The 14,273-nt window shown below is 38.8% G+C and overlaps 1 long non-coding RNA gene across 1 annotated transcript in view; it reads right to left on the minus strand.

Annotated features, from left to right (window-relative positions):
- Window positions 1-12,662, minus strand: part of LOC150041523 (uncharacterized) — a 31,745-nt gene extending 19,083 nt beyond the window's left edge. Inside the window, exon 1 of the long non-coding RNA XR_016533860.1 lies at window positions 12,338-12,662. This is a non-coding gene — a long non-coding RNA (uncharacterized LOC150041523). The remainder of the gene's footprint in view (window positions 1-12,337) is intronic.
- Between the last annotated feature and the right edge of the window lie 1,611 nt (window positions 12,663-14,273).

The following is a 14,273-nucleotide window of genomic DNA, read 5'->3' on the forward strand; positions in this document are numbered from 1 at the left end:
AATCTTTAGCCCAGTGCTTCCCTTTACCACAGCGTGGACATGTGCCAGGTGATTTTTCTCTCTTTTGCCTGGCCTGGCGTAGGCATTGCGTCATCCAATGTCCTATTTGTCCACAAGAAAAGCAACGCCCTGGGGGTCTAGCATCCCGAGAATGCCGCTGACCTCTATATTTTAGAGACTCAGTAACAGTCTTTCCTTGAGGAGCGGCGGCTAAAGTAAGGCCTTGTACATGGGAGGGTCCAATATCAGCACACAGTGAAATAAAGTCCGTGATTCCTCCCTTATTCCTATGGGGTCTGATAGCCGCCTGACAGGCGGCGTTGGCATTTTCATAGGCTATGTGTCTAACTATACTCTCCCTTGCATTCTCATCTTGTACTAGGCAGTCTGCAGTCTCCATTAATCGAGACAAAAATTCTAGATAAGGTTCATTCGGTCCCTGTTTAACTTCTACTAGATTTTTTGTACGATTGGAATTGCGTAACTTTTTCCAAGCCTCTCTCGCCGCAGCATTTATTTGTAAATAGGCCTCCTTTGCATAACCCAATTGATCTTCGGTGTTTTTATAGGTTCCCTCTCCTAACAACTGATCAACAGTGTAAGGCAGGTTCTTAGACCTATTTGTTTCAATTTTAGCCCGACACTGTGCAGTGAACTCTGTCTCCCATAATAAGTACTCTCCTGCACTAAGGCATGCTCTGGCAAGCCGCTTCCAGTCATTTGGGCATGCAATACCAGCACACGCGGCCTCCAATATTACTTGAGTAAAAGGGGCAGTTGGCCCATATTGGGAGCAGGCATTTTTTAAATCCTGTAATAGTTTAACAGGAACAGGCTGATGGTATACTTGTTCATCATGATCAACTAAACTAGGGAAGCATCGAGGCCCTGAAATACCTTCCCTCTCTCTAGCAGCCTGAGTCAGGTTTAATTGCGATGCACTGTGCCTGGTTGTAGTGCCTGTTAAAAGGGACTTGTTGCTAGGGCCTTTAGGCTTGCCTAAAGGTTGAGAAAGGGATTGAGGCCGTAAGGCTGCAGCCGGAGGCGGTGGGTGTGAGGGGTAAGGTTTAGAATCAGACACCATAGTGGCCTGAGGGTCATATCTCTTTCCTACTTCTGGGGGGGCTCTCTGCTCTGTCCCCATTTTCGATAGAAGATGTAGCATTTCTTCTAACTTCTTCTCTATCGTAGCCACCCGGCCCTCCAATGACTCATCATAACTTTCCTCCTTGGTATTCAGACCTGAATTCTGATACTCAATATCTACTGGTTGTTGTTCCCTTTGCAAGATCTCACTTAGACTCTCTTGGGCTGCGGCATATGGCTCAGCCTCAGGTTCTTCAGAAGGGTCCTTTAACTCATAAAGTTCCCTTAATTCAAGATTAAGTTCAGCATTTTCATGTAGAGGATCTATGTATTCACTTACTAAACTCCATACAGTAGCAGCCTCTATTGGGGTCTTCTCGGGGCCATATACATCATAATAATCTAGAATTCTTTTTCCTATCCGCTGCCAGGCTTTTTGGAATTCCTCCTCTATAGACCTCGGGCATGCCTCCTCGACAAACTGTAGGAAGCTCTGAAGCACCCCTTTTTCCACCCGCGTTCCGTGGGCTTCAAATAGGCCTGTTAAGATCGGTAGAAATAACCCATGGCTATTAGCTTGACCCATAATTTTTACTCCTGACTATACACTCTCTTAAGATCTTCTCTTAATAGTCCTACGATGTGTTACTCACCACAGGGAGGGGTCCTTCACCTTCGTCCCAGATTTTCAGGGTCCCTGTTTGGGCGCCAGATGCCGGGGCCAACCGGCAGCAAACCAGGGTTCGCAGATTGGGGTTCCTGAAATAGGGGGCAAGGACTAGGAAAAATTAGAAGAGAGACAAACAGATGGGGTTCAGGAGGGCTACAGCCCAAATCAGGAGCCACAGCTTAAGAAGCCTGTCGCCCAAGACCGTAGCCCCGTTTATTTCCAGTTCTCAATCTTAAATACACATCTTTAAACTAGGGAACTGCCAGGGGCTACATTCGTACAAACAGTATCAAGTCTGAAATAGGTTGAATGAGAAGCTATCAAGTCCCAAACAGGTTAAATGAGAAGCTATTGACACAGCCCAAAATCATGATAAGAGCTTACTTCCTTGTGTACTCAATTGTGCGGGTCCAAGGTCACTGACCCCACAGTCACGGTCACTGACCCCACAGTCAGTCCCCAACAATATACAAAGCTGACAATGGTTTGTTTCACTCTTAAGTAGTATCCTAAAGTGCTATACTGAGTGAAAACTTATCACATCTACTGAGTTTTGTCATTGCAGATCTCAGATTTTTACCCTCTGCAGTATTTGACCAGACCCACAGAGAAATAACTCTGTGAAGTATTTGATGGTCAATTCCTGATAAGATGCAGGTAAGCCCTACTTATTATTTCTATTGGTCTTCTTGTTGCTTTAGTTAGAAATAAAAAAGGGGTTGTGGCAAAGACTCGTTTGATCTGAGGATTGTAGTTCAAAGCCAGCCCAGGCAGAAAAATCCCCCTGAGACTCCGTCTCTCAATTAACCAGCTAAGAGCTGGGCTGGAAACATGGCTTAAGAGATTCTTATTTCTAATTAACCAGCCAAATGCTTGAAGTGGTGCTGTAGCTCAAAGGGGTAGAGTTCTAGCCTTGAGAAGAAGTGCTCAGAGACAGTGCCAGTGAGATCAAGCCTCATGACTAACAAAAGAGATATCTATTGGGCCAAGTCATGCCAGCAACAAGTACCTTGATCTCCAGGATGAGGCCAGTTCTGACAATGAAGAACCATGGAGAGGAGTAAAAGGAGATGGTGTCACATCCCAAATGGAGTCACTTTACACTTGCCCTTTCAAAATTAACCAGAGCCAGGAGATCAAGAGGAATAACTAATATACTTGTCCATGTAGTGTCCATATGTGTCTCTCTTCTAACTGGATAGAAATTTGTATTCTTGCCTTTGTTGTCTGCTATTTATATTTGTAGTAAGTCTTAGACCCTGGACAGTTAGCTTTGGCAGCTTCCTGAGTCTCCTATACATCATCCATAATCCACACATCCAAGACCTCCAATCCAGCCCTAGGTTCAGGCAGGTTAATCTCAACCAGCCCACGATGCTCTCCCCTAGCCAGTTGCCAAAAACCCTACACCCTTCCTTCCCCTAGTCCAGTTATATGGAAATTCCTCCTTCCCTGTAATGGGCCACAACTGGGCTTTTATTTCCAATGGAACTTTTCTGGCTTGTGAACATGGTGTATTCTCCTGAGGTATTCATGTTAACAGACCCTGCCACCTTGTGAGTCTTTTGCCTGATGGCACCTTTTTCAAAACTTCTCTTTAACAGGATATAAGCCCTCACTCATCACATTGCCTGGGAATAAGTCAGGGCCATCTTATTACTACAGGCAACTGGAGACTATATTTACACTTCCCTGCCCTGCCCCAAACAGATCTAGCCTCTGAAAGCCCCCAGTCCCAGTGACTCCTGGACCTCTCCCTCTATGCCAGCAGGAAGTGGCCAGAAGACACCACAATGCACTTTGGATCTGATACCAACAAAATATTGTCATGGAAAAGATGAAGACCCATACCAACAAACTGTTAAGCAAATGCTCCTAGAAGGGTAACTGGTCAAATGACAAATAGGGATCCATGACTGCTTTACAGATGGAAGTAATTCCAGAAGAAACAATCAACCCCTGCCCATATTCCCGGGGCCTGTACTTATTTTAAAAAAAACAAAGGGGGAATGTTAGCGTGTCCTACATCTCCAGTCCTCAGCCCCTCCCACTTCACTTCCCCTGAGCTGCTCGGATCTCTCTACCACGCTGTTATAGTGGAACACTCTCTACCCACACCTGAACTCCACCATGCTCTTCTAAACAGAGAACTCTTCTTGGGACACCTACTGGTTTCTTTGGGGTAGGTCTGCATACTCTCTGCCCAGATCTAGACAAACACACAGAATACCTCCCACGTGAGGCCCCAAAGTCTTAAGGAGGCCCCAGAACAGGGAGTCTCATCATTTCTCCCTCCCCCTTGGGGGAGGGAGGTGGCCTTGTCAGCCTCGGCTGGAAATCAACCTCTTTTCCTGTACATGACAGTGTATACATGGTCTTCTGGGATGGATGCTTTCAAGTCACAAGCAAATTCTGGTTTATACATTTTGAAGATATGAAATTGTGTGCCCCAAAATGTGTGGCTTTTGTCTTCCAGAAGAAGATGTAGTTACATACAAACTGAAGATTTTGTACCTTCTTTTGAATTTGGGTATTGAATTGACCTTTGCCATCATAAAATAGCCTTCATAATTCTATCCATTGCTTGATCCATTTTTTTTCACATGTTTCAATAGTATGTGCCTTTTCATTGCTGAGTAACATTCCTCTGCGTGGAAATACAGTAAACATTACTCATTAATCTATTTGTGAACACTAGTTTTTTTTCTAGTTTTTGCTAATTGTGAATAAATGTACTTTCAAATTTGTTTACAAATCCTTGTGAATGCATATGTTTTTTCTCTTGTGTAATTTTCTTTAATGTGTTTTGAATTGTAATATATACCTAATAGCTTTGTTTGAGGTAGTGCTTGCATGGCATATATCCTTTTCTACCCTTTGACTCGACTTTCCTCTGTGCCTTATGCAAGTCATCTCTGTTGAAGAGTTGTGTTTTCAAAATCCAACTTGAATACATTTGTACTTTTTTTAAGCTGTCTGTTCCATGTGTGTTCCTAAATGTTTCATTGAAGTACGTTACATGTCATTTAAAAGTGCACAAATGCTAAGTGTGCACCTTAATGAACTTAATATAAACAAACATCTTGTAATTACCATCAGGCTTATTGTATTCTCTCCCAACTAGCTATCCCCATAGGAAAATTACTATTCTGACTTCTATTACAAAAATGTAAAGGTTTTCCTATTTTGCAAATAATATATGTAGAATAAGCTTCTTTCACTCTATAAGTTTTTTTTTGCCAGTCCTGGGCTTGAGCTCAGGGCCTGAGCACTGTCCTTGGGCTTTCTCAAGGCTAGAGCTCTACCACTTGAGCCTCAGCACCACTTCCGGCTTTTTTCTACGTATGTGGTACCGAGGAATCGAACCCGGGTCTTCATGCATGCTAGGCAAGCACTCTACCACTAGGCCAAACTCCCTGCCCCCACACTCCATATGTTTTAAGACAATTTATCCATATTGTTGTATGTTAATGAACAATAATAAAAGGAGTGAATTTTGCTGGATGCCCAGGGTTCACCCCTGTAATCTTATCTACTCAAGAATGTGAATCTTACAAGTTGGATATTCAAAGCTAGAAAAGTCAAAGAGCCTATCTCCAAAGTAACAAACAAAACACTAGCTGGAAGGCATGTTTCATGTAGAAAAGCACCAGCCATGAGCAAGCAATCCAGGTAAGACCTCAAGGCCCTGAGTTCAAGCCCTGATACAAGTGTGTGGGTGTGTGTGGGTGTGTGTGTGTGTGTGCGTGCACACACACACACACACAGAGTGAATTTTGTTAAAGTACATTATATGTATGTTTGAAAATAACATCATGAAACCTCTTTGAAGAAATGATCTGTGATTTTTAAAAATACAGTTGTGGAACCACGAAAGGAAGTTTCATGAAGCCGCAAAACCTTAGTGAGACTGAATGACGGAAGGAAGGACACCTGAGAGAGAATTGTAAACTCCTCTGGGGGAAAAAAAAACAAAAGCAGAATGACAAAATGAAGAAGCATATTATGACTATAAGCACCATCGTGACTGCCAGCCACCAATGCTAAGATCGCCCACTTTGTCATGCCATAGTATAAGGCACTCTTGAATTAGGAATCATACCTGCACATGCTCTTGCAGGTGTTATTGCTGTCCAGAGAAATATTTTAATTAAAAAGGAGCACAAAGTGAATGCCAATATTCATACAAAGATACAGGGAGAAAACAAGCAAATTAAAATCAAAACATTTCAGAATTTGAAATCTCTCTCCCAAACCAAGTGTCAGGCCAAACGAAATGGATTCATAACCTAATAGCAAAATGAACAGTACTTGAGAAATTCAGAGCTCATGGTAGAAAGGAACATAAAATACATGTGAATTGAAAGCTGAGTGAATTCAAGCAATTAGTTGAAAAGAAATGTGGAAATAAGGACTAAATTATAGTTAGTCTTTGAAAGAAAACTTGGTTGGGTAGAAAACAGATGGTTGTCTTGCTTTCTATGTTGCTGTGTGGGATTGTGATACTACACTGATTTTCATCCTTTAAAGTAAATTCACTTTTTTTGCCAAGAGGCCCCAAGGATATTTTATGCCTAAAATCAGTTTTTTCTGTGACTTTTTTGGTATTGCTCCAATTCTCAGATACAGTAGGCTGCATGAGTCTTTTATTTCTGGAAAGTACTTTAATTATACTTTTAAATATTCTGTTTTATTGTTGTGTAGGAAATAAATAGATGTAAAAGAATATCAATTACTCTTTAAATCAGATAAGTCAGATAACATAAGGCTAAGAAGGGAGTAGCTTATTTCAAAATGCAGTAGTCACTTAGGTGCATTTACCAGAACGATTACAACTCAGTACAATAAAGACACTTGTACATCTACATTTATTGTTGCACTATATATTTACAGTTGCTAATTTATGGAAATAACCCAGATGCCTTACAATGGATGAGTGGATAAAGAAAATGTGTAGTAATATACACATATATGTCTGAATGTGAATTTTATTCATCCATCAGGAAGAATAATATGTCATTTGCAGTGAAATGGAAGGACCTGGAAAAAATCATGTTGATTGAAGTAAATCAGGCACAGAGAGACAAATAATATGCATTCTCTCTCACAGGGAACATATATACATGATCAAACTGAGAGGTACACAGGGGTAGTTTTCCCCAATTTAACGGCTTTGAAAAATTAATAGACATTTTACAGATTGTCATAATGATTACTAGGAAATTGGAAATGTATTGACTTAGGAGGAGTGGGGGCTAATGGGTGAGAGGAATGGTGGAAGAATGCAGTCATAACATCCACAGAACATACATGAAAATGGAATTAGGAAACTTGATGAGATATAGGGATGAGATAGATAGGAGGGAGGAGAATAATAGAAGGGGGTAACTGTTCAAAATGAATTGTACACATAAAAATACATGCTAAATTGAAATCATTTTATATGACTAAAGATAATAAAGAAGAGAAAATTAACTTGTCAATATTCTAAATTTTAAATGCACAAAAACCCACTGGAACAAAATTATAGATCTACCTAAACACCAAAATGAAAGCTCACATAGGCACAGTAATTATAACCTAATATAACCTAATAAGCCAAACGTGATGGCTGTTGAGATGTGTCAGTTCGGTTGTTAGAATCGCTATTTTTTTTCCCAAATACTAATGTAGGTGTTGCTGATAAAGATTTTCCAATGCAATTAAGACCATTGATTTCAAGTGAGACAGATTACCATGGATAATTTGGCTGAGCCTGACTAAATCAATCAGGAAGCCTTAAAGGCAGGGTTGAGGTCTCTCTAAGAAACAAAAGAAATTATGCTTGTGAACAGTAGCTTCAGCCCATAATTACAGAGTTTAAGGTTGCTGTTGTTAACTTCCCCCTTACATCTTCTTGTCTTATAGATTCCAAATGTGCGTATCCAGGTCCTACAAATGCATAAGCTAGTTCTTGTAATATATCTCTACACACACACACACACACACACACACACACACACACACACACACACACCTATACACACACCCTTTTGTTCTACTCCTCTGGTTTAATATTGATATACACATAAATATATTGCAGTATGACAGAGTTGAAATTAAGCTTAGCAGTCATACCAATAAATGTGAATGGGCTAGATTTAGTATTTGAAAAAAATGTTCATGGAAAATACAAGAGGAGTGTGATACCTGAAAATAGGGAAGTCATATATATATATATACATATATATATATATATATATATATATAAAGATGGGGCATGCCAAGAGACACAGGAGCAATTTGAAAGAGGATCAAAATGTAAAAAATGGAAAAATCTGAACAAAATAAATTAAAAAGTACTAGATTATCATTCAAGATAGAAATAAACATATTTGAATCTTTATTTGAGCCAATAAAGGACTGGTAGAATAGAGACAATGCTTCTAGGAAATGGAATTTACTTATACTACCGTCCCTTTTTCCTTGAGTATGGAAAAGTTTTAGTGATTTTGTTCTAAATTATGGGAAAAATCAACTTCACAGTGAAGAAGCCTTCTTATGTACTTTCACAAACATTACAGCCAGCAGAAGAATCCTTCGTTTTAAATATCCCTCCATACTTCAAATTGCTTTGACTTATTTACTACTAGCTGGATAAAAATGTCTGCATGTAAAGGTGTTTATGTAAAAGTCCAATGTAGTAGGGGACATTGTAATATCAACACCCACACAGGAGGGTAAAGATTCACTCGTTATATTTCTATTTGAAGATTAACTGTGTCATAGAATAATACAGCTTGATCACCAGAGTTCTGTCTTAGCAAATGTATCTAAACAGATTCCAAGGATTAGGACTTTAATATTTTAAAAGTTATCTTCAGAATTCCATACAATATGCCATTGACTAAATATACCTTGGATGTTAAATTCACACATGCAAAAAATTTGCTTGTGTGAAGGACTAGATTTTTCCAGAAAAACAAGTTTGGGAAGAATCATCTCTAGGTTAATGATTTATAATTCAAAACCACTTATCAGAAATTTATTTCCACAGCCTAGATATATATGTTGCTTTCATTACATCAGCTGAAAATGTAGTTACCAAAAGTATGCGCTTTGAAGATGTAATATTTTTTTCTGAAAACTTTTAAGCCATAAAAGAAAATTATATCAGAAGAAAACAGAAATTAAAAATCACCTGACCTGGTGGCACATGTGTGTCATTCGAGCATGCCACAGGTGGGGACAGAAAATCCCAACTTTCACGTTACCCTAGGATACAAGATAATGTGCTCTCTCTCTAAAAAGTCATGACTCAAATATATAATATCCACAAATATTATTTCCTGTATTTCACAAATGGCACATCAGTTTTAATGGTAAACTTTATGATTTAGGCATTACTATCTCTATTTATAATAATTAAATATTTAAGGGAAACATTATCGACTCCCATTATCAATACTATTTTTTGCTTTTTGGCAGTACTAGTGTTAGAATTCAGGGCTTTGTGCTTTCTACTCAAGGTGCTCTACCACTTAAGCCAAGTGTGCAGCTCTCAATTACTAAGCAAAGAGCTTTATCCTCATTTTCTTTGCACAGGATCCCACAAATTTGGTATCAGGCTTTGACATAGAAAAAACATTTTAAGAAAATCAAAATTTAAAGCCACCACTCTCCTCCTCCTCTTCCTCCTCCTCCTCCTCTTTCTTCTTCTTCTTCTTCTTCTTCTTCTTCTTCTTCTTCTTCTTCTTCTTCTTCTTCTTCCTCTTCCTCTTCCTCTTCCTCTTCCTCTTCCTCTTCTTCTTTCTGGGACTGGGTGCTCAAGGCTACCACTCTACCATGCTGAGCCACAGCAACACTTTTGGGGTATTTTGGTGGTTAATTGGAAGAATTTCATGGACTTTCGTGCCCAAACTGACTTTAAACTGTGATGCTCAGATCTCATCCTCCTGAGCAATCAGGATTCCAGGCATGAAGCACCAGCAAAATATTCTTACAAGTCAGCAATGGAAGATAGGATTTAATTAAAATGCACTTAATATTTGGATATTTTACAAAAGAATAATTACTACTATCTAATAATGATGTTCAAGAAAATGATAATTGAATAGAAAAGCATAAAGGCACACTAATACACACATCCAAAGGGATTCAATTGGGCTGAGAATTTGGCCTAGTGTTTGCCTGGCATGTAGGAAGACCCAGGTTTGGGTTTTCAGTACCCAAACAGTATCACATACATAGAAAAAGAGTCAGAAGTGATGCTGAGGCTGGAGAAAGTTCAAGGACAGTGGTCAGGCCCTGAGCTCAAGCCCAGGACTGGCAAAAAAAAAGGATACAATTAAGAAGAGTGAATTCCTAGGCATCAATAAAATGTGAGCTAAGCAACCAAAGGCAGTGAGGGAAGGAAGGCAGTGAGAAAGAAAGAGGGAACAGAGAAACTAAGTAACAGGAAAGAAATGTATACATCACCTGATCAGAAAGATATAAATTGATCACTAATGTTGGAAGAGTTGAACTTTTCTCCTATGTAAAACTTGAGGTCTTTGTATTTTTCATTATTCATGAGCTTTGTAAATCAGAATGATGATCCTTATCATTGTGAATGTCAATGGGATCATGTATGTAAATTACTCAATCTCAATAAAATCTGGAAACCTCAAAAACAAAAGAGTGAATTCTAGCTGTTGCAGGTGTTGCAGAATACCTCGATCTCTAATTCATTGCTAATGTGAGCAGAAAACAAGTTCTGTAGGTTAACACATTTCAAAATTCTTTGTCAGGGTTTTTTTAGGACTCTAGACCTCCTATTGGGTCCAAGTTCTTCAAGGACACTGAACTAATAGGACATACACAAATTTGCAAAAGATTTATTGTAGAATTTGGCTCACATAATGTTGAACACCCAGAAATCCCATAATACGACTTCTGCAAGCTTAAGTGTAGTTGAACTGGAAATGAAAGGTCTAAGAATGGTTAAGGAGTATATGGGATATGGGGTCCAAGTACAAACCCTTGAAAACCAGGAGCACTATTGATTGTCCCAGGGTAGGAGAAGCTAGATGTCTTAGCTCAAGTGGAGAGAAAAACAAGAGAGAATTCATCCTCCCACTACCTTCTCATCCTATTCGTGTTCTCAAGGGATTGAATGACACTGAGGAGGGCAATTTGCCTTACTCAATATGTCAATTTATATGCTTGTTAACATGATGTAGAAACAGCCACCTAGAAACACTCACAACTCTCTGGGCACCCTGTGAGCCAGTCAAATTGACATCAAATTAACCATCGAGTTATTCACCTTTTGATCTAATGATTTTACTTGTAGATCATTTTTACTTGTAGATCATTTGATGCCTTATTCTATTTGATAAAATTCATTAAAACTACACACTGAAGATATATTCATTTCCCCAATTATTTGTACATTTAAAAGGAAGTTTTATTAAAACTTATGGGATACTGTTAAAAGTCATAAGTAGCCTGTAATCCTAGAAATTCAGGAGGCTGAGATCTAAGGATTATGTTTCCAAGCCATTACAAGAAGTAAATTCCATGAGATTCTTATCTCCAATTAACCATCAAAAAGCTGAAAGTAGAGGCTGTGGCTTAGTGGTAGAGTGCCTGCCTAGAAGGCATGAAGCCCCGGGTTCAATTCCTCAGAACCACATACACAGAAAAAACTGAAAGTGGTGCTGTGGCTCAAGTGGTAGAGTGATAGCCTTGAGAACACCTAAGGACAGTGCCCAGGCTCTGCGTTCAAGCCCCAGGACTGGCAAAAAAAGCTGCAAGTAGAGCTGTGGCTCACGTGGTAGAGCGCCGGCCTTGAACTATAAAGCTAAGAGAAGGAAACAGGCCCTGAGTCTAAGCCTCAGGCATATAAAAGCAGTACTTATAGGGAGTTACACAGCTAAATATATATATATATGTCACACACATGCACACACATATAAAGAAGATAAAAATAACCTGCACACTTAACAAAAAAGAGATAATCACTATGTTCTACAGATATAAAAATGATTAATAATATATTACAAAGAATTTTATGCCAGTACCTTAATATTTTTCTGAGAACAAGCTTATTTAAATTTATAAATTACAAAAGTCAGTAATAGAACAATTTAAAATGTGAAGTCTTATGTGTTTTTTTATTTTGGTGCACAAAAACATTTTATTAAGATTTTTATTTGCGTAAATTAATTATCCAAGGGAAGAGTTCATTGTGGTATTTGTGAGCACACAATGCACTCTAATTAAAGTCACCTTCTTTTTATTTATTTTTTTTGTTTTTGGTTTTTTTTTTTGCCAGTCCTGGGCTGGAGCTCAGGGCCTGAGCACTGTCCTTGGACTTTCTCAAGGCTAGAGCTCTACCACTTGAGCCTCAGCACCACTTCTGGCTTTTTTCTATGTATGCGGTACCGAGGAATCGAACCTAGGTTTTCATGCATGCTAGGCAAGCACTTTAACCACTAGGCCAAACTCCTGGCCCAGTCACCTTCTTTTTAACACTATCACTTCCCCTCCTTCCTTCGTAAAACAATTTCAACAGGTTATTGGTATATTTTCATACTTTGAATATATTCACCATTTTACCTGCTCTGTTGACTCTCACATGCCTGTTTTATTTTCCTGCTACTCAATGTAAAACATTTTCCAAGGGGTTTCATCATGGTAGTTGATATGACCTTACATCATAATTCAGGCAGATCAACCTCATCCATCTTTCCTTTTTCAGTCCTCCCTCCTGCTACTGCTCAATAGCTTTCAGAGATTCTGTATGACATCTTCATTATTAGATGCAATGTATTTGGATATTATTAACATTTGTTTTTAAAATCTTGCCAGAGGTAAAACTGTCAGTCCAGATAACAATATTGATGAATTATTCTAAATACTTAAGGAGGAGATCCAACACAATTTTTCCCTGAGGAAAGCAAAACAAAATACAATTATTACTTGGTTTTATAAGGAAAACATGTCATTTTTATAAAAATATGACAAAATGAAAGGGACAACATTGATTAAGATGGACTATATTCACAAAATACTTTGTTGAATGGCAAATCATTTGTGCAACTACTTAAACATAATCTAAAATAATGAAAGAAAGAAATGATAATCAGAATTATGAGAAACATAAGTGGTAAAATTTTTCAGAAAGTTAAATCCAGCATTATATATAATACTACACTATAAATACATAATGAAATGTATTATCATAGGAATAACATTTGTCTTTATGAATTCAGTGCCTGAGGGAACTTTACAGAACATAATAAATACTATGAATAATGAGAATTGACTAAAAATATCAAAATCATAAATTTACAGGTGTTCAATGAAGAATGGAAAACTTGTGTCATTTTATGTTACTGAGTTCTGAGTTCTGTCCTGTTTATGATATAATTGTCTTAAGTATTTCTCTGTGTTTTTTTTTTTTTGGTTAGTTGTGGGGCTTGAACTCAGGGCCTGGACACTGTTCTCAGCCTCTTTGTGGTCAAGGCTAGCACTCTATCACTTGAGCCAAAGCACCACTTCCAGTTTTTGAGTGATTTATTGGAGATAAGAGACTCATGGAGACTTTTCTATCTGAGCTGGCTTTGAACAGGATCCTCAAATACCAGTTTCCCGAGTAGCTAGGATTACAGGCATTACAAGCACCTGCTATTCTCTCTCTCCTCTCTGCCTCTGCCTCTGTGTCTCTCTCCCCCTCCCCCTTCTCTCTCTCTCTCTCTCTCTCTCTCTCTCTCTCTCTCTCTCTCTCTCTCTCTCTCTCTCTCTCTCTCTCTCTCTCTCTCTGATGGGTTTGCACTCAGGTCTCTGATGGGTTTCAACTCAGGGTTTTTATTTTTATTTTTTTTTGCCAGTCCTGGGTTTGAGTCCAGGGCCTCAGCACCTGTCGTTGAGCTTTCTCATGGTTAGAGCTCTACCACTTGAGCCTCAGCATCACTTGCAGCTTTTTATGTGGTACTGAGGAGTTGAACCCCAGTCTTAGTGCATGCTAGGCAAGCACTTTACCACTAGGCCAAATTCCTAGCCCCAGGGGTTTGTACTTTTTAAGCAAATGACTACTTTTACTAGGACCCCAGCCATTTTTGCCTTAGGTTATTTTTCAGATAGGATTTCATTTCCCCTTTCTCATTTTGAACTGCCATCTTCCTACCTATGCATTTCCATTCCTGGATTGCAAGTATGTATGTATTATCAGGGCCAGCCTTTTAGTGGAATAGGTCTAAAGGTTTTGTTTCGTTTTGTTTTGTATGGATTAGCCTAGAGCTGCAAGCCTTTTGCACTCCACCTCATAAGTAGCTGGGATTCTTGGCATGAGCTACTGCACCTGACTGTATCTTGGTAGAATAATACCAAGTATGTTGTGAATTTTTCCTTCACATATTCCTGGCCTATAAAATCTTAAAGTAGTCTATTTTAGTTAGCATCATTTTATATGGTCATATAAACATAGCTAATGAGATACAGTGATCCTTTGCTAGGACTATTCTAGACATACACTAATTATTACAAATAAAAG

Source organism: Megascapheus bottae, chromosome X (genome assembly GCF_031878675.1).
Source record: "Megascapheus bottae isolate mThoBot1 chromosome X, mThoBot2.hap1, whole genome shotgun sequence".
Taxonomy (NCBI): Eukaryota; Metazoa; Chordata; class Mammalia; order Rodentia; family Geomyidae; genus Megascapheus; species Megascapheus bottae.